General features: G+C 42.9%; 1 protein-coding gene across 4 annotated transcripts in view; it reads left to right on the top strand.

Annotated features, from left to right (window-relative positions):
- The window catches only part of ACSL1 (acyl-CoA synthetase long chain family member 1), a 113,030-nt gene that overhangs the window by 9,100 nt on the left and 82,900 nt on the right, over window positions 1-21,030 (top strand). The window contains exon 1 of one of the 4 annotated variants that reach the window (XM_040334091.1): window positions 17,356-17,446. The exons of the other annotated variants lie outside the window; for them this stretch is intronic. The gene's annotated coding sequence lies outside the window, so the exon portion shown is untranslated. Of the gene's footprint in view, window positions 1-17,355; window positions 17,447-21,030 lie in introns of those variants that run through there. 4 annotated transcript variants of the gene reach the window in all.

Genomic DNA, 21,030 nt, shown 5'->3' with positions numbered 1-21,030 from the left:
GATTCAGAAAGATCAGCGGATCTTTCTGCTGGTGTAACGTATCCCCGATACGTTACGCCGCTGTAACTTTGGGCGCAAGTTCTGTATTCTGAAAGAACTTGCGCCCCTATCGCAAGGACTTATTGGAATGACGTACAGCCGTTTGCGCAAACGACGTAAAAAATTAAAAATTGGACACGGGAACGACGTCCATACTTAACATTGAGTACGCCTCATAATAGCAGGGGTAACTATACGCCGGAAAAAGCCGAACGCAAACGACGTAAAAAAATGCGGCGGCCGGACGTACGTTCGTGGATCGCTGTAACTAGCTAATTTGCATACTCGACGTGAAATTCGACGGAAACGCCACCTAGCGGCCGGCGGAAAAAAATGCATCTACGATCCGATGGCGTACTAAGGCGTACGCCTGTCGGATCGATCCCAGATGCAGTCAAATCTTGTTTTGTAGATACAAAACAAAGATACGACGCGGGAAATTTAAAATTACGCGGCGTATCAATAGATACGCCGGCGTAATTCTTTTGTGAATCTAGCCCAGAATGTGTATTTGACCTGCAGACAGTTTAGCAAGCTTCTGATTGCTCTTGGTACTGCATTTGTTCTTTGCACTCCTTTTTATTGGTTTATTATTTTAGATGCACATCTTAGCCATTTGCAGGCCATTTCTCCCTAGACAATTCACGGTTCTTATTGGTTTCCCAAAACCTGAGATCCACCCTGGTTGTATTGAATCGTAAACCTGAATTTAATGTGGTAGAGGATGTGATGAAAGTGAAAACAGGAGCTTGGAGACCTTTATATGTAATATGGAGGGCTGTCTCAGCTGTTCTAGTGCACAGGGTCATTGCGAGTATTTCAGTACTTCCTAGCACAGCCATGACAAATTCCTATCTTCGTGTGTCATTGACATGCTGCGTTTCCGAGTAATCTTTTCCTGACACACACCAGAGCCAGAGAGATGCTAAATTTATTAACCTGAATGGAGTTTGTGCGGTGTTCCAGTTTATTTTATAATATAAAAATCATGTGTCCGAAGTTTAATGGCCTTTTTGGAATGTATTAGGGTTGATTAAGTAAAAGAGTAAATGTTGTTCATGTAGAAAGGTTAAATGAATGTTCTGTTTGCAATGTGTATATTATTGTCCATGTATTCATGCACCTAGCTTGTCTGTTTGCTAAAGGGACAGTCAACATCTTGTTTTGGGTCACAATGCCTCACCATTTCCTATGTTTTGTATTACAAGTGTGGGTGTGCTAATGCAATGAAAGACTGCATGGTAAGCTCTCTTGTAATTGCTCTGCCTGCTTGTGGCTGTGTCAGATCTAATTACTATGCAGCTTTCACTTGCAGAGCACTAGACTAGACCCTGGGCTTGTTGGATATGTATCCATTTCCTTAACAGGAAGTGCAGTTCTCAGACTACAGACAGAGGTCCTGTATTACATGTGCAGTGCCATGCAGCATGCCTCATGTTTGAATACAAACAAATGATTGTGAAGATTAGAGTAGCCTGTGTCGGTACCTCCTAGGTAAGTCATTACCTTTTTTTCCATCCTTTATTCAGTGTGTTGTGGGGTGTTTTTTTTTTTTTTTCTTCTTTCTTTTTCTTTCTTCTTGCATCAACAAATTGGGGAACGAAAGTGTCAGTCCTGATGAACATAGCAGAAGAGATTCTGGGATGGGTGAGAGAGTCTTCTGTACACATGAAAGGAGAATTAAATGTGCTGGCAGATGCCTTAAGCTGGGAAACTTTGTCTCAGACAGAATGGTGCCTAAGACCCCTTTCACACTAAGGCAGTTTGTAGGCATTTAGCAATAGAAATAGTGCTTGAAAACTTCCTCCCATACATTGCAATGGGTGCTTTCACACCCGGACGATGCGCTTGCGGCACTCCCAAAATTCCCCTGCCCATTGCAATGAAAGGGCAGCCTGAGAAGCTCTTTGGTAGTGCCGCAACACAGGAGATTTAAACCCCCTTTTTTTGGGGGGGTTAAAAGCGCCCCGCTAGCGACTGTAAAGCGCCGCTAAAACGAGTAGCACTTTACCGTGAACATGGCGGCCCCAGTGTAAAAGGCGTCTAAATTCAAAGGGTGTTCGAGCAAAATGGGGAGGAACCCCCAGATCTCTTTGCCACAAGGGGAACAGGATCAGCCTGGGCCTAGATGCCCTATCACACCTATGGGAAGCAGACCTCGTATATGGGTTGGCACCATTTGCGCTCATACCAAAAATCATCCAGAAAATACGATTTTAGAGGACGAAGGTAAATCGCAATTGCTCCTTTTTGGCCAAGGAGGTCTTCGGATCCTTGGAGGCTTCCCTGCATACCAGACCTCATACATCAAGGGAAGGTGCATCATCCGGAGGTGAACCAGCTTTCTCTGACTGCTTGGCTACTGAAAGGTGTAAAGGTCTGTCGACTAGAATAATGGACACTATTCTCAGTAGCAGGAAAACTTCAATTAATTCCATATACAACAAAATTTGGAAGAAGTTCGGAGCTTGGCCTATAGTTAATAACTGTTGCAGGGTCAATGATTCCAGCAGTTCTACATTTCCTCCAAGTGGGGACAGATCTGAATCTTGCAGTTGGTACGCTCAAGGTCCAAATATTGGCCCTCTCTAGCTTTCTAAAATTGGAGGTTAGTAGAGCCCTTAATTAAAAGGTTCCTCACAGCCATAAGTCGCCTCTCTGTAAGCCATCCTGGAAGATTATTTTCCAGCTTGTAAAATACTGCTTCCAGTTCCATGACAAAGCTGAGCAACACTTGAAATCTGAGTCAAAAAATTTTACAGAAAGATGAGAAATTTCTGCTGCAGAGTCATTCCTGGAGTAGGTACGATATGACCTATTGCCCCATGTCCCAAGACCTGCTGTTCTCTCCTAAGGCCTCTGTCAAACCTGTATTTATATGCATTTAGAAGTAATTTCCAATATTTTAAAGGCAGGAAGTTCTTGCTCCCCCTTACCTGAACTTGGTTATAGTCCGTTCAGCTGCATTTAGGGAAAATGGACTTCTGTGCATCCAGGACCAAGTTACAAACTCTAAATATGACTAAACCTGCTTTAAAGCAGGAACATGCCGGTGACTAGTCCTCAATGTTCCCCTAACGGGGAAGTTCCTTCACTGACTGCGCAGGCGCAAACTTCCTGACGGAAATATCCGAACCTCGCCCAGCATCCAGGCTCATTCTTTAATATCCCCGTGGATTGGAGGATGTTAAAAAAAGAGCCAGGAGGCCGAGTGAGCGGAACGAGCCGTCCGAGCGCAGCGAGGACGTGAGGCCGACTGGCCACTTACCTCGAAATCCACGTCGCCCTGGATGCCGGCCGTGGTTCGGAGATTTCTGTCAGCAAGTTTGCGCCTGCGCAGTCCTTGAAGGAACTTTCCCGATAGCGGGAACCATCTCGACACATCAGCTTGCACTGGAACTTCCATGATGGCTGGAACAAGCACGGCAGATCACCGGCAAAAGTAATCAGGGAGGCATAAAATATTGTTCTTCCCAGGTAACATCTACTGCGTTTAGAAAAGTTAAAGCAGTTCTTCGTCATGGTTTAAAAAAAACAAAAACAAAGTGTAGCTGCTGAATTTTAATAAAGGGACACTTTCCTGTCCAAGGCCATCCTCGCCTAAACCAGTTCATCTTTGGGTCCCCGCGCCGACATGTTTACTGTGGGCAGCTAGCTGTGATTCCTTTTGGCATTACAGCCAGCTGCCCACTGCGCATACATGAGCCATGCTGCGCTTTGTGAATGGTCCCACAGTCTTCTGGAACCTGTCGCGTGTCCCATAAGGTTGCAGGTGTTGGGAGGAGAAGAACTGGTGAATCGTCATGGAGATACAATTGGAAGTTGGAGCTGGTACCTGTTGAAACCCCTTTAGGGTGGTCCACTTTAAAGTGATTGTAAAGTCTTGCGTTAAAAAAAAAAAAACATGTTATATTTACCTGATCTGTGAAGTAGATTTGCACAAAGCAGCCTGGATCCTCCTTCTTGGGTCCCTTTTTGCTGATTCTGGCCCCTCCCTACTGTCGAGTGCCCCCACAGCAAGCAGCTTGCTATGGGGGCACTGAGCTGAGCTGCAGCTCCGTTTGTCCATTCAGACACAGAGCTGCGGTTTGGTCCCATCCGCTCTCTCTCTCATGAATGGCTAACTGACTTTAACAGCAGCGGGAGCCAAAGGCGATGCTGCTGTGTATTGGCCAATTAGGAGGGAGGATGGCCGTGGGACTCTTGGACATTGCTGGATAGAGATGGGGCCCAGGTAAGTATTAGGGTGCTGAAAGGGGACTGCTGCTCACAGAAGGCTTTTTATCTTAATACATAGAATTAGAATGCATTAAGATTAAAACCCTTCTGCCTCTACAACCCCTTTAAGAACAGGAGTGGCATTGTGAATGAGGCCTAACTGAATAAATGGGTCACCTCAAACCAAACTGACCTTGTGTAAAAAATTTGGCTTAAAAAAAAAGGGGGGGGGGGGGGCTCTTGGTCGCATATATGTAAGCTGCAGTGTCCAACGTCAAGGCACCCCAGTTTAGTGCGGTCCTAACTCTATAATTTTGAGTCTCCCAAATTGGAGCACATCCTAGCAATGGATAGATTAAGGGCAGGTTTGTCTGAAGGGAGCCCATGCCTCTGTAAAAGTACAGGGATGCACCGGAACACCCAGCAATGGCACAATGGCAGCTAAAGGTATCCAGGGCATCTCCACACCATTTTACCACTGTTCAAACTAATGGCAACCTATAATTGCCCTTTGCTTCAAGGAGCACATGGAAGGGCAACACACATCAAAAACAAAGTCAAAATTCCCAACTCGTATGCCATATGCTCCAGTGTGACTCACTGAAATTGCACTATTGTGAACAAAGCCTAAGGCTGGGTACACACTGGTGCGAATTGGATGTGGTTTGCCCCCCCATTCCAATTCGCTTGACAGACTGTGTTCGGCTCTCAATGGAGCTGGGATGGCTGCGGAGCAAATTGCACAGGCATCCTGTGCGTCTTCTGGTCCATTTCAGGTTCCAATCCAGCCAAAAATTTGGACCAAAATCAGAGCTGAAATGGTGAACAGGGACGCACCGGACCCCTGCTGTGAGCCGATCCGCACGACCGTGTGAACCCAACATCAATGTTCTATACAGAAAGCAAGGCCGAAGCCTTTCCTTTCTGTAGGAATTCCTCTACCATGACGGGGTATGGATGGATAGATAGAATTCTTATAAATACTGAGATCGGAAGCAGCCAGGGACATATTTAGAGTTTACACCAGGGTTTATCAAATTTACTTGGAATCTAGGAGCCAGCTAAAAAAGTTAGGCGCCAGAAAACACGCTCCCGTCGAGCTTGCGCGCAGAAGCGAACGCATACGTGAGTAGTGCCCGCATATGTAAACGGTATTCAAACACATGTGAGGTATCGCCGCGATTGGTAGAGCGACAGCAATAATTCTAGCCCTAGACCTCCTCTGTAACTCAAAACATGCAACCTGTAGAATGTTTTTCAACGTTGCCTATGGAGATTTTAAAGGGTAAAAGTTTGTCGCCATTCCACAACCTAACGCAATTTTGAAGCGTGACATGTTGGGTATCCATTTATTCGACGTAACATTATCTTTCACAATATAAAAAAAAAAAAGTGGGCTAACTTTACTGTTGTCTTATATTTTTTTATTTTTTTTTATTAATTTCCCAAAAGTGCGCTTGCGCTAATACGTTATTGCAATGACCGCCATTTTACTCTCTAGGGTGTTAGAATAAAAAAATAATATATATATATTTTAGTCCCAATTGCGCCCGGTTTTTGTTGAGCCCTGTTATATCCCTGTACAAGCCGTGTGTGTGTGTGTGTGTGTGTGTATATATATATATATATATATATATATATATATATATATATATATATAATAAAAATAAATTTATTTTTTGCACTAAAGAATTTAAACATTCTGCACTTTATTTCCATGGTGATTAAGGACTATATGAGAGAAGATTTTTCCAGTTGTATTTTTATGAACTTTTTCATTGAATTGTCTTGAATATCACATGTATGTATTGCATTTAAACATTTTTGAACACTCGTACTTTAGATTATAAATATATCTTTTTGGATGCATTTTTTTTTGGACTCTTACAGCTTTTTTTTATTTTTTTTAAATGCACTTTATATGAGTTTATCCACTAATATTTCAAAATTTTTGATCTATTCGTTCACGAGACATTTCTTGGGAAGATATATATATTGCACTTTGTGATTTATTTAGATCGAATTGGTGAAGCGCGGTTGCACTATTCACAATTATTTTTTTAACTCGCCTGGTTACAATAGAGCATACATAATTCGAAATTTTCTCTTCTGAAAAGACTTGCTTGGTAGAGCTGCTTATTTATAAGGATATCTGAGACAACAAGCGATTATCTCCCAAGTGTGCCCTCAGGAGGGTATTGAATTCTTACAGCTTACCATGTATTCTAAAGCCTATAACCACCTGTCCAACAAAAGATTCCTCACAAGGTAAAAGCTGAGTAAAGCTTCAATTAAACTTGCCTTTTTTTTTTTTTTTTTTTTTTTTAACCTACAAAGTATACACGGATAATGATTTGTAAAAGCTGAAGGTTTTTATTTTTTTTTATTTTTTTTTTCTTGCAATTTGTTGTATTGGAGTCATTACATTTAAATATTGTGTGTGTATGTATGTATGTATGTATGTATGTATGTGTGTGTGTGTGTGTGTGTGTGTGTGTGTGTGTATATATATATATATATATATATATTCACATTCACACACACACATTCTAAATTAAACAACATCTGTTTTGTAAATGTTTTTACATAATATGGCCAGTAATTTTTATTTTGTGTGTGTGTGTGTGTGTGTGTGTGTGTGTATATATATATATATATATATATATATATATATATATATATATATATATATATATATATATATATATATATATATATATATATATATATCTATATATCTATATCTCTATCTCATAGGAATAATTTTCAAATGCAGCCATCGGTAGGAACTCTGAGACCTCTATACATGGGGGGGGGGGGGGGAGAGAGAGAGAATGTATTTGCCCTTAGCAACTTGTACTGCAAATATTTTGGTTCTAGTCGGGCAACACAGATAATTTCTTGAATGCCTCAGGCCCACCAATGGCAAACACACCTTGTTTACTGTAACATGTAATGCATTAAATAGGAAATGCAGTCTGCTCACATAATTTGTAATAAAAAAAAAAATTGCCATTCTCACGCACAAGCACACACTGTGAATCTGTACTTGCCAAATATGCTGCAGAAATCTCCCTCCACCAAGTCTGGCTGCATCCATTTTAACTGTGGGCATCTGAAGCTGCTGCCTGTTCACTTCCTGGATTTACACACACACACACACACACAGGCACACCTTCATCTCTGCAGTCCTGCAGCTCTTATTGGCCCTCTTATGACTCACCCCTCCATTCCTGGCAAAATCTGAGAGAGAGAGAGCTGTGCATGATGTCTTAAGCCTAGGCTTTTTACCAGACAAACAGGAAGTGGGTTGTATACGGTATTTACTGACAGAATGTGTGTTGTTTGTTTTTTTTTTTGTTTTTTACTATCCAAAGTTTAAACAACAAGGGCAGAAGATTTAATAGATTGAAAGTTGGAAAGAAAAATGACTAAAGGTCTGCTTTTAGCATATTCAAAGTACAGTTTATTCTCTAATCTTTAAAAATAGGGCTGTCCAAATTAATTAGGTCTCAATGGCAACATGTTCATCCACAAATCAAGTGGAGGGCTGCATTTAAATTGACTACCGTATTTGCTGGCGTATAAGACGACCCCCTAATTTTACAGGGAAAAATTTGGTTTTGGGATATACTCGCCGTATAAGAGGACCCCCTTCCGGCATACCTCACTGTGCCCATCTCCAGATCTCGATGCCTTATCCCTGTATGCCAAGTCAGATTGCGGGCGTCCATTGTTCAAAAGCCGCGCCGCCTCCTCGTCCTGTTCCGTGATAGGCGGAACTCTGAACACAGGCTCTGCTGGGAAACTGAGTGTTCCGCCTATCACGGAACAGGACGAGGAGGAGGCGTGGCTTTTGAACAATGGATGCCCGCAATCTGACTGACTCTGCATTACAGGTACCGGCATATAAGACGACCCCTGACTTTTGGGGGATATTTTTAAGTACAAAAGGTTGTTGTATGCCGGAAAATACAGTATTTAATTTTTCATTGCAACAAACAGAATGTAGATGTGTGTAAAAAGGGAGCATACATAAAGTGCACAGAACGAGGAGGTGTGGAATAGGGAGCGTACATTTCTGCGTACAGAATGATGCGTGTGGAAAAGGGGATTTATATTGCAGCATACAGATTGACTTGGTGTGGGGAATAGGGTGCCTACAGAATGATGTGTGGAATAGGAAACCTACCTACAGCACACAGATCAAGGTGGGGAATAGGGAAAGTACAGCATGCAGAGTGAGGTAGTGGGGAATAGGGAGCTTACTATGCAGCATAGTGTGGGGAATAGGGAATGTACTTCGTAGCAAACTGAATGAGGTGTTGTGGAATAGGAAACATACAGTTGGAGGTGGTGTAGGAAAAAACAAAGGTATAGTATACAGAATGAGGAGGTGTGGAATAGGGAGCACTACAGCACATCATACAAAATAAGGTGGTGTAGAATGGTGAACATGCAGCATAGCAATGTGATGTAACTTGTCGCTAGCCTTAACACGGCAGTCTTTCTTTTTCTGAGATCCCCCTGTAACTTTTTTTTATTTTAACTTTTGATCTTGCTGTTCTTCAAAATCATTTAGGATACCAAGCTGTGCAGCAAAGGTGGCAATTAGAGGGCTAAGACAAACCATTTAACACTGACCTGAATGCTTACAATAGTCAGCTGGAGCCTTTAATCCAGTTTCTCAATCCTCAAGGTGCACCAACAGGTCATGCTTTCAGGATTTCCCTCAGATGAAACGGCTGTGATAATTACTAAGGAAGTGAAACTGATCAAATCTCCTGTGCAAAATAATGGAAAGCCTGAAAACATGACCTGTTGGTGCCCCTTGAGGACTGGAATTGAGAAACGCTGCTTTAATCTGTTTGTCACTGTACTGCTGTCAAAGTATGAATCTGTTGTTCCATAGATGGATCAAATGCCAAACAAATTTTCTTTTAAAAATCAGAAATTTAGTGTGTTTTGAGATCCAATGGTGCCACCTCATGTTGCTACCAAAAAACATTTTCGTGGCTGGTAATCTTTCTTTCAAGGTCACAGCTTATGCGCTTTTTTTTAATTTTTTTTTATTTGGTTATATTTCTTACACGATTCTCCCATTGATTAGAACTTCATTTGCTTTTCCAAAAATTTCCAACATCACTGATCACTCAAATTCAATGGCTGCGCAAAAATTGTCCATTTTCCTGCAGCCCACTAATAGTATGAACATATATACCACGCTAAATCAAAAAGAAAAGATACAAAACGGGCAAGAGCTCAAAATGTAAGAGAGAGAGAGAGAGATATAGATATATATATATATATATATATATATATATACTGTACATACTGCAAAATTGGACAGAGCCGCGCTAAAAAAATTAAATATACAAAAAATCATAAAACTAGTAAGGGAATTTTGAGCCCATATGCCACAGTGATTATGTATAAATTTTGAAAATCCTCCAACACAGAGGCGATTTTTTTTTTCTTTTTTTTTCCCAAGAAAGAATGTTTATTTACTCTTTAGCAGTTACAGTCAACAAGACAACGGCCCAATGGCCAACTTAAAGTTGTTAACAAACATATAAAGCGTATATATGCGGGCGCAGCCGCTGCACTAAGTATGGCATGCAAAGGCAGAAGAGTCGAAAAGCTGCAACATATTGGACACAGAGGCGATTTTATGTGTTTTATGAATTCAGTCCATATATCACATGCAGAGGTGTATAATCTTGAAACAAACACCACCAAAAACCATGCACCTCCACCACATGATTGTGAGCTTACCAGGAAAGCAAGCTCTCGGAAGCCTGTGGCTTTTAACCAAGCCAGGGCCTTTATCCGGAATATATTGGAATGGCAGCTCACAAATGCTGGATGCGATGGAGCATAAGCCACACAGCAGACAACCAGGAAGACTCGATCATTAGACAATCATGGATAGAGGCCAAGCGTTGCCCAGAATGAAAGGAACTCTCCATAGTGTGAATCGTACATACAAAGTTTATTAAAAACAACCGAAAACGCTACGCTGAGGTGTGAATGCGGCCTTAGAACCGGTTCACACTGGAGCAGCACAACTTCGGAGGCGACTCGGCAAGGCGTCCTGAAGACGACTTTAGAGGCGACTTGCAAAATGACTTCTGTATAGGAGTCAATGCAAGTCGCCCCCGAAGTCATACAAGAACCTTTTTCTAAGTCAGAGCGACTTGCGTCGCTCCTATTAGAACGGTTCTATTGAATAGTAGATTTTACCCCCCCTCGCTAGCAGCCGTGAAAGGGTTAAAACCACCCGCAATGCCGGCGGTATAGCCGTGATTTCATTGGGAAGGAGCGATAAACACCCCGCTCCAAAGATGCGGCTAGCAGGACCTTTTTTTTTGTCCTGCCAGCGCACCGCTCCTTTGGGGCTTTCACACTGGAGAAACAGCAGCCGCGATCTTAAGGTTCTGTTTGTGTGTGGGGTTTTTTTTGTCTGAATTTCTCACTTCCTGTTCCTCCTCAGTAAGCTTGTCCCCATCATCCGAGCTGTTCTGGCTGGGGGTTAGTCGGCATGCTCGCCCCCTCCCTTGGGACTACGTTCCTGCAGGGAGACGCTGGTAGATGGATCTGCCACCCGTCTGTTTTTTGGCAGTCCGGATCGGATGCAAGCGGGTGTAAACTGACATGGATTACAATGGGTGGTGCAATCGGGTCCGCTTGAAAAAATGGATAGGCGGGCCCAATCAGTCTGCTGGTGTGTGTAGTGATCTAATATATGTCCAATAAATGTAGTGATATAAATGTATAATATGATGACTATAAATTACGTTGTTTCGCAGCAACACAGGTTCTCCAGAGAACGCAATTTTAATTAACTTCCAATACAAAGTCCAAATTCCACAGATGATACAGAAGTCCAACAAAGTAATGTAGTGTCTTAAGTAGGGGTGCAACGGATCAAAAAACTCACGGTTCGGATCGTTCCTCGGATCAGGAGTCACGGATCGGATCATTTTTCGGATCGGCAAAAAAAAAAAAAATCTCCCCCACTGTAATATCCACATGTCCCCCCCCCCCCACCAACTATAGTACCCCCTCAGTGCAGACACCCCCCCTCCTCTCAGTACAGTGACCCCCTCCTCAGTACAGTGACCCCCCCCCTCCACAGTGATCCCCCCCCCCCCTCTGTACAGTGATCCCCCCCTCCGTACAGTGATCCCCCTCAGTAGTGACCCCCCCTCCTCAGTACAGTGACCCCCCCTCCTCATTACAGTGACCCCCCCCCCCTTCTCAGTACAGTGACCCCTCCTCAGTACAGTGACCCCCCCCTCAGCTAGTACCGACAGGCACTCCCCGAGCGGTGTGTCCGATTGCGGGCTCCTCCTCTGTGGGTGTAAACAGAGGAGGGCCGCCGCCGGGTGTACCAAGATGGCCGTGGCTCCGGAGCTAGGCCGAAGCCGCGGCCTTTCCTAATGTTACGGTGGCGGCTCCGGAGCTAGGCCGAAGCCGCGGCCTTTCCTAGCGTTATGGTCGCGGCTCCGGAGGTAGGCTGAAGCCGCGGCCATAACATTAGGAAAGGCTTCGGCCTAGCTCCGGAGCCGCCGCCGTAACATTAGGAAAGGCCGCGGCTTCGGCCTAGCTCCGGAGCCGTGGCAATCCGCGGATCACAGTGTGATCCGATCCGAAGGGGGTGACCCGTTCGGATCACGGATCAACTGTGATCCGTTGCACCCTTAGTCTTAAGTCTCATCTTAGAGAATACATGTTCTGATCACTTCCAGACCAACATATGTTCATGCAGAGAATACATAGGGGTATATTCTCTGAGTGACAACCAGAACTCCCAAGATTATATTGCCTATTTACTGAATAGCTGAGCAATTTGATTGGCCATCTTTGATCTGAAAGACAGGAACTACATCCTGTCTTTTAGAGTGGCAGGTAAAAGACCCAAGCCAGAGTCACTAATTGGTATGCATTCTTGCATACTAATAAGCCCCCTCTAATAAGTAATTAGATTGCATGTGATCTGAGTAATTGTTTGATTGGTTTGATGTGTAAAAACGGACCCATCCTGTCTTTTTGCATATTGACAATAGACAAACCTCTTTTGATGTGTAACATGTAATTACAGGTTTGATGTGTAAACTAGACTTATGCTGTCTCTTAATCGACAAGCGTCTTTTTGAAGTGTAACATGTAATTACAGGTTTGAAATCTGGCCTGGTCAATTTTGGAGATTATATATATATATATATATATATATATATATATATATATACCCAACATATTACTACATATACGTGAAGAGGGGCTTTAGTGCCTGTTCACACTACCACGACTTGGAATCCGACTTGTGTCGCCCGACATGAGAAATGACATGAAAGTAAATGAGAGCCGTCTATGCACACTACTGAAGTCGCTCCGACTTCAGAAAAGGTTCCTGTACTACTTCAAGGCGACTTCTAGGCGATTTGTACCCATTGATTTCAATGGAAGTCAGATCAGTGTCTTAACTGAAGCAACTTTACAGGAAGAGAAAATAGTTTTCTCAGGCAAACCTCTCCCTCCCCCAGAGACGATTATTGTTTGATTGGCCACTGGCAAAGTCGCCTGTCCTGGAGGCGCCTCGAAGTTGCCTCACAAAGTTGTGCCGACTTTCATGTGGGTGTAGTGTGAACCGGCACTTAGTGTTTCCTTTGCAGTTTGTTTGTTACATAGGGCTTGTTTACTGTTAGGGGGACTTTTGGTGGTAAAAAGTCAAAGTTGAATCATGTTTTTACCACCATCCCAACTGCTCCCTCTTAAAGGAACACTAAAGGCAAACTTGTTTTGTTATTTAAAAAAAATAAAATGTTATACTTACCTCCACTGTGCAGCTCGTATTGCACAGAGTGTCCCCTAACCCTGTCTTCTGGGGTCCCTCGGCGGCTGTCTCGGCTCCTCCTCGCAAAAGCTTTCCACCTTCGAGTGAGCTTGCATGGTGGAAAGCTTTTGCGAGCGCGCTCCCGTGAAACAGCGGCAGGCATAGCCGCCGACTGTATCACTCCGCCCTGGCGCGCTGCGTCATCCGCTGTCATTGACCGCAGCGCCAGCCAATGGCTGCTCTGCTATCAATCCGTCCAGCCTAGCAAATCAACGGCCAGGCTGGGAACCGAAGAGGATCACGTGGACGCGCGCGGGACTTTCGAGGGGTCAGGTAAGTAAAACGGGGGGGCCGGTACCGTCGGATGTTTTTTCACCTTAATGCATAGGATGCATTAAGGTCAAAAAACATTTACCTTTTACAACCCCTGTGAAAAGATCACTCCTCAGAATGCCAACGTTAGTGTAAATTGGCCCTAGGGATGACATGTTAGATTTTTGTCTAGTTTTGGTTTCATTCTGTAAAGTTTAGCCCTGCCTAACTAAAAACTGTCATTCTTATGAGGTGTCCGCTTATGTCCAGCCATTCTTGGATTCTGACCCACACGTGTGTGTGTATATGTATGTGGGAGGGCCAGATGAATAAGAAGCAAATGGCCCCTTTATACTAGACCAGAGGCTCAGCAGATAGAAGGAACAAATGGCTTATTTAGTGAAGGATGCTTGCCTCACAATGAATCCTGTTGTTCTGGAGTCAGTGGGGTGGGGAGTGCAGCTTGATCAGGAGATGCGAGTCATTTCAGCATTGCGCTGTGAACAAAATCGCCCCTACGCTATAGGCACTTCAGCTTCTATGACGGCAGTCTGGGGAAACCAGTAAACTTGGTACCATTGTCGGCTTTAACAATAAAGTGCTCCATTATTTATAAAACGTAGAAGTTGACCCGAGAAAGTGTAACCAATATAAATATGCCCCCGGGGTCAGAAATTCTAAATCCTTGGCCCACAAGGTTGCCACACATTAATTTCCATTTATAAAGCAGGCTGGTTGTGTTATTCCATGTTGATCATACTGTAGATTGCAAATATGGGCTGAATTCATTGGGTTGCATAGAAGCCTGTAGATTTGTTGTAGATCTATGGCTTTTCTGAAGGGAACCAAGAACTAGGAAACATGTTTTATCCTAAAAGCAGTTGCTAAACGTTTGCATAGGTCAAGGTACCCAGAATTTGGACACCAGTAATCCTCCCCTCTTGGCTGCCAGATCTGTTAACATGGCTACCACTTGGGTGGGAGAAGTAGATGGCAAACTCGTGTATGGACAAATCTGCAATCCAACTGGCATGCAGGTGCTGCTTGGCCAAGAATTTTCCTGGCAACTTTGACAAAGGTCAAATAAAAAAAAAAAAAACAGCTTTTGTTAGGCTTGTTGGTTCTCGCAGGTCCTTCCATTGAATGAATTTTGAACAATTCAGCAGGAATCTGCTGGAATTTGATCTATGTATGGCAGGGTTTGACAAATTTGCTTGGAATCTAGTAGCCAACTAAAAAAGTTAGGAGCCAGAAAACGCGCCCCGTCCCGTCGAGCTTGCACCCAGAAGCGAACACGCACACGTCAGTAGCGCCCGCATATGTAAATGGTATTCAAACCACACATGTGAGGTATCGCCGCGATTGTTGGAGCGAGAGCAATAATTCTAGCTCTAGACCTCCTCTCTAACTCAAAACATGCAACCTGTAGAATTTTTTTAAACGTCGCCTATGGAGATTTTAAAGGGTAAAAGGTTGTCGACATTCCACGAGCGGACGCAATTTTAAAGCGTGACATGTTGGGTATCAATTTCACAATATAAAAAAAAAAAATTCTCAAAAAAAAGTGTGCTTGTAAGACCGCTGCGCAAATACGGCGTGACAAAGTATAGCAACGATCGCCATTTTATTCTCTAGGGTGTTAGAATAAAAAATATATATGTTTGGGGGTTCTAATTAGAGGGAAGGAGATGGCAGTGAAAATTTACTCATTAGAACTGGTTTTACTTGTAATGCCAACAGTCGCCACCAGATGGCGCTAGGTCACAGAAGGAAGCTTGGGACTTCCCAACGCCGCAAAGCCGCAGCCTCAATTACTGGCCGTTGCGGGCCCGCCGCGATCGCTCGGGGGAGGTGGGGGCGCACGGAGACACAGGATCCTGTGCCTGTGTGCCCCCACCTCCCCCGCTGCGTGCCCGCGATGGCCGGTAATTGAGGCCGTGGCCTTGTAGGCCGCAAAGCCGCGGCTTCAACTACCGGCGGGCGCCAGGTCACAATTCCTTGTCGCAATTGCGACCTGGCGCCTGGATTTTGTCGAGCCCTGATGTATGGACAGTTTAAGATCTGCTTGTCTCTGCAACAGAAATACTATATATCTTGCATCCCACTGCTCCTATAAGGTAACGTGTATTTTACTGTATTACTACAGTAGTTCTTGAAATATTAACAAACACATTATGGTGATTTCCTGTTTGGAAATAACCTTGTAGATTAAGATCTTTGGACATATACAGTTGTGCTTATAAGTTTACTTACCCTGGCAGAATTTATGTTTGTGTAATCATTCATATTCTCTGAAAAATGGCCAAACTTTTCTTTCACTCATGATTAGTGTTTGGCTGAAGCCTTTTATTATCAATCAACTGTGTTTTTACACTTTTTTTTTTTTTTTTTTTTTTTAATCTTGACGACAAACTATCCAAATGACCCTGATCAAAAGTTTACATACCCTGGTGATTTTGGCCTGATAACACAATTTGACACAAAGGGAGTTGAATGGCTATTAAAGGTAACCATCCTCACCTGTGATCTGTTTGCTTGTAATTAGTGTGTGTGTATAAGGCTTCATTTCCACTGGCGTTTTTACAGCCACTTTTTTTTAGCCATTTTTACTGCTTAAAAAACGCCTGTCCGCCTAGGTTCACACTGCTGCGAATTCAAAATCGCGGTAAAATGCGCGATTTTACCGCGATTTCGCGGCTGCGATTTTGCCGCGATTTCTGCCGCAATTTAATGTAAATCGCGGCCCGAAATCGCAAAAAGTAGTACAGGAACTACTTTTTGAAATCGCAGATGCGGCGTCGCACTGATTAGGACAGTGCCATTGCCGACAATTGCCGCCGATTTGAGATGCGATTTGACATGTCAAATCGCATCTCAAATCGTTCCAAATCGTACCCAGTGTGAACCAGGGCTCAATGTTTATTTTGTAAAAAAATATATATATATTTTTTTTTTGTGAGCTGGAGCTCAAACGCCGCGGTAGCGTTTTTGAGCGTTTTTGCGCATTTTTTAATGTCTGGCGTTTTTACAGCTCTATTGCTGGAGCCACAGAACACCCTGGTCCCGCGTTTTTTTTACAGCTCAAAAACGCCTATGCCATTTGCAGCTCAAAAACGCCTATGTGGGCATAATGCCATAGAATAACATGGACAGGCGTTTTTAAGCTGTAAAAAACGCTCAGAAAAATGGCTGTAAAAACGCCAGTGGAAATGAAGCCTAAAAGGTCAGTGAGTTTCTGGACTCCTGACAGACCCTTGCATCTTTCATCCAGTGCTGCACTGACATTTCTGGCGATTTCGGCCTCCGATTTACATTGACATCTGTGCAGAAACCTGCACAGGTGTACTCCAATCAAGTTGTAGAAACCTCTCATGGATGATCAGTGGAAATGGGCGACATCTGTACGTCACGTCAAAGGCTGCGAATACTTATGTATTTTATGTTCAATACATTTGCAAAGTTTTTAAACATGGTTATTATGGGGGTAGTGTTTTATAGAATTTTTTAGGGAAAATAATCCATTTTGGAATAAGGCTGTAACATAATGTAAGAGGAAAAAGTGAAGCGCTGTTATACAATGCACTTTCCGGGTGAATAAATCCAAAGCAAAACAAAACTTTTTTTTTTTTCAATCAATAACTTCACTATGTACATTGATTAGTGTGAGTGTAACAATGTAGTAAAAGAATAAAAGAGTAACTGTTTCTACTACACTGGTGACTATTGAAATCTCCTACCACAATGTAAGCTGTTTTGTCAGCGAGGGGTTAATGTTTCTCTTGCCATGGGAAGTGAGTGGCTGTCTGTCGCTGCCAGTCTTCATGTCATTGTGTCGGGGATGCCACCCTCTGCATGTGGGGTGACTCTCGCCAGATTAGATTGTCACTGACCTCTACCCGCCTCTGTTACCTTTTGCCTACTAAGCATTAAGTAGCGGGCCTCTGCATGTGACTTGTGTCCCCGGAGTCCTTGTCTGCAGCAGCTGACACGTATATGTCCATTGCAGCCGGGCGTCCTGTCACTTTTCAGAGGCACACGCGGGTGAGTTGCTTTCTCTGTTACAAGAGATACTTATTGACCTCATACAGGATTTGCTGCATTTGTTTGTATGAATGAGAAACGTGTTGTTATCGCAGATCTAGACTTGCCTGTAGTCTGGGCTTTCTTTGTCCAATTCATATTTAAATACCATATGTAGGAGAAGTTCTGCTACTTGCAGATTAAAGTAAACCTGAAATTATGGGTTGTGTGCTGAGCTGGTCACCGAAATAGCTCTGTTACCATTATATTTATATGTCTTTAGTATGCTGGCAAGTAGAAGGCTTGTGGTTTGGGTCTAGTGCCCTGTACATACTGTATGTATATACCGCGTGTGTTTTAGAAGGGTGTGTTCTTTGGTGTGTGTGTGTGTGTGTGTGTGTGTGTTTTTTTTTGTGTGTCAGAATCAACATATTTAAATTATAAACCCAGAAAGAAAAATGTTAATGTTTTGCAGCTTTCCAGTCCTTTTTAGATATGGTGACTACAATCCTTTTCCTTTTTATCTTTACCTGGTGATCCTGCCACTAATGCACTTCCTGTCCTAGGGTGACAACGCTCACTTGCCGTACTTTATATGTGAAAGAGCAGCATTGTCACCCTAGGACAGAACTACAAATGCCCCCCCCCCTCCTCCTCTTCTTCATCATCATAATTTGAGCAGTATGTAGACTGTCTTCAGGGCTGGGAGCAATTTAACAGACAACAGTGCAGCACAGATATAGCCCTGGACGTTAGCTGAAAATATTTCTACCAGGATCTTCAGTATGTGTGTGTGTGTGTGTATATATATATATATATATATATATATATATATATATATATATATATATATATATATATGTGTAAGGGTTAATTTAACTGTCATATATTTTTATTTGGCATATAATAATATGTGTACCAGGTATTATTGAAATATCTCCAGGCGTACAGAAGTTATGTGGGAACATACATTTCCCATTGATTTGCAGGGGACTTTAAACAAAAAACCCGACCCTCACAAATGGGGGTAGTTAAGGGATAAATTAACTATCCTATAGTTTAAGTGGACATATAAGTAACATGTGACCAAGTGTTATCGAAATATCTACAGCCGTTTGGAAGTTATGAAGTAACATGTATTTCCCATAGAGTTGAATGGGACTTTAAAGAAAAACCCTGACCATGGCAAATGGGGGTGGGTAAGGGTTAAACCACCTATCCTATGTTTGTTGCTGACATATAAGTAACATGTGTGCCAAGTTTCATGTTAATATCTTTAGCCGTTTGGATGTGATGCTGGTACATGCATACATGCATACACACACACACACACACACACACACACACACAAATACGTGCTGTAAGGTGTTCCTAAACCCACAACAGTGAAATCTGTCTATATATGCACCAATTTGGGATATTTGTACCAAAGATGTGTAGCAGTATACATTTTGGCCACAATTTTATGAAGAACAAAGGAAAATGTATTTATACAGAATTTTTGGTCCCTTTTTGTTTTTTTGTTTCATTTATAGTGCAAACAATAAACACCAGCGGTTATTAAATACCACCAACGGAAAGCTCTATTTGTGTGTGTGTGTGGGGAAAAATGTTTTCCTTTTGGGTACAGTGTTGCATGACTGAGTAATTGTCATTCAAAGTGTGAGAGCACCGAAAGCTGAAAATTGGTCTGGTTAGGAAGGGGGGTTTAACCACTTAAAGCGGAGGTTCACCCTAAAAAACATCGGCAGAATGGCACGGCTGGGCACAAGCACATACCTGTACGTCCTCTTTAAGTGCCCAGCCGTGTGGTCGCGTCCCAGTCCGAAGCTCCGTGACCGTGGGACCCGCGGACACGATCGCCGCTGATGTCCCGCGATCAGTCACCGGAGCTAAAGAACAGGGAGGTGTGTGTGTGTGTGTGTGTGTGTGTACACACCTTCCCCATTCTTCGTTGTGGCAATGTCAGTGATCGTCTGATCACTGATGTCACACGTCCAGCTCTGCCCCCCTACAGTTAGAAACACATATGAGGTCACACTTAACCCCTACAGTGCCCCCTAGTGGTTAACTCCTAAACTGCAATTGTCATTTTCACAGTAATTGGTGCATTTTTATAGCACTTTTCACTGTGAAAATGACAATGGTCCCAAAAATGTGTCAAAATTGTCCGATGTGTCCCCCATAATGTCGCAGTCACGAAAAATCGCTGATCGCCTCCATTAGTAGTAAAAAAAAAATATTAATAAAAATGCAATAAAACTATCCCCTTTTTTGTAAACGCTATATATTTTGCGCAAACCAATCGATAAACGCTTATTGCCTAAACTGAGGAAAAAATGTTTTATCTATTTTTGGGGGATATTTATTATAGCAAAAAGTTAAAAATATTGCATTTTTATATTGCAAAATAAAAACTGCAGAGGTGATCAAATACCACCAAAAGAAAGCTCTATTTGTGTGGGGGAAAAGGATGCCAATTTTGTTAAGGAGCTACGTCACACGACCGAGCAATTGTCAGTTAAAGCGCGGCAATGCCGAAACGCAAAAAGGGGCAAGGTCCCTAACCTGCATAATGGTCCGGGTCTTAAGTGGTTAAATAGGTCAAAGGGGACAAAATAAGAGAATTATCGGCGTTGCATTACCTGTAAGTAATTGTCGGACATTCTGAATTGAGCCAGGAGGGGGTAGTGTTGGGCTGTGTGCAGAAATCTGTGATTGGAAAAATCCCACACTTAGTAACCCAAGTGTGTGTGTGTTTTTTATTTATATTTTTTATTTGCTCTTTCGGTATGTTTATTTTCAAATTAAAAAAAGGCTACTGAGTTAACATTTGCAGTGTTTGTGTTGCAGCAATAGGGGTGCATGCACATAGCACCGATGTATGAACATGAGGTAATCCTGGCAGAAATTTTTTAAAATGGTGGGTTGTATAGTGTGTGTGTGTGTGTGTGTGTGTGTGTGTGTATTTGCATTAAATGTACAAATTATTTTAGCAGGTGAGTGAGGGTAGGTAGGAGATGGGGGAAGAGAAAAGCTGGCCATAGAATGGCGATTCAGCAGGGGCTGTCTAAATTTCGATCCATCTATAGCTATTTCGATTAATGAAAAGTTGATCTACTGATTGACTTCTCATGAATGGGCTTGTTGGGGAAAAAATGTCACAGCGGGGGAGTCCCACTGTCGGGATTCAATGACGCGGTAGGGAGAATTCCTGCACATGTGCATTGGGGGGGGGGGTGGAGTTTCGTATAGCCAGCTTTAGTTGGGGTTTCATTGCAATATTGCAACCACCATTGCTTCCTGCTTTGCACTGCTGCACAGTAGTAATGCTCTATTGCTGTTTCTCACAATGCAAGCCTATGAGGCAGCCGATCCTTTGAAAAGCAATGCCCACCCTGTCTAGCAGATGTCTCAACAGGGGGGACAAAGTAATGAACAGAGTGCTTACTCCCTCTAGTGGCCAATCTATAAATGCATTTTTTTTATTTATTTTTTTAACAAAATTATGAACATGGCATACTTGCCTGCTCTGTGCAATGGTATTACACAGAGAGTGTTGCTTAAAGAGGCAGTGAACCCTGATGGGTTTTACTTCCTCTGTC

The sequence above is a fragment of the Rana temporaria genome, chromosome 1, assembly GCF_905171775.1.
Source record: "Rana temporaria chromosome 1, aRanTem1.1, whole genome shotgun sequence".
NCBI classification, from domain to species: domain Eukaryota; kingdom Metazoa; phylum Chordata; class Amphibia; order Anura; family Ranidae; genus Rana; species Rana temporaria.
Note: the sequence above shows the minus strand (reverse complement) of the source record. Positions and strands in the feature narration are given on the sequence as shown.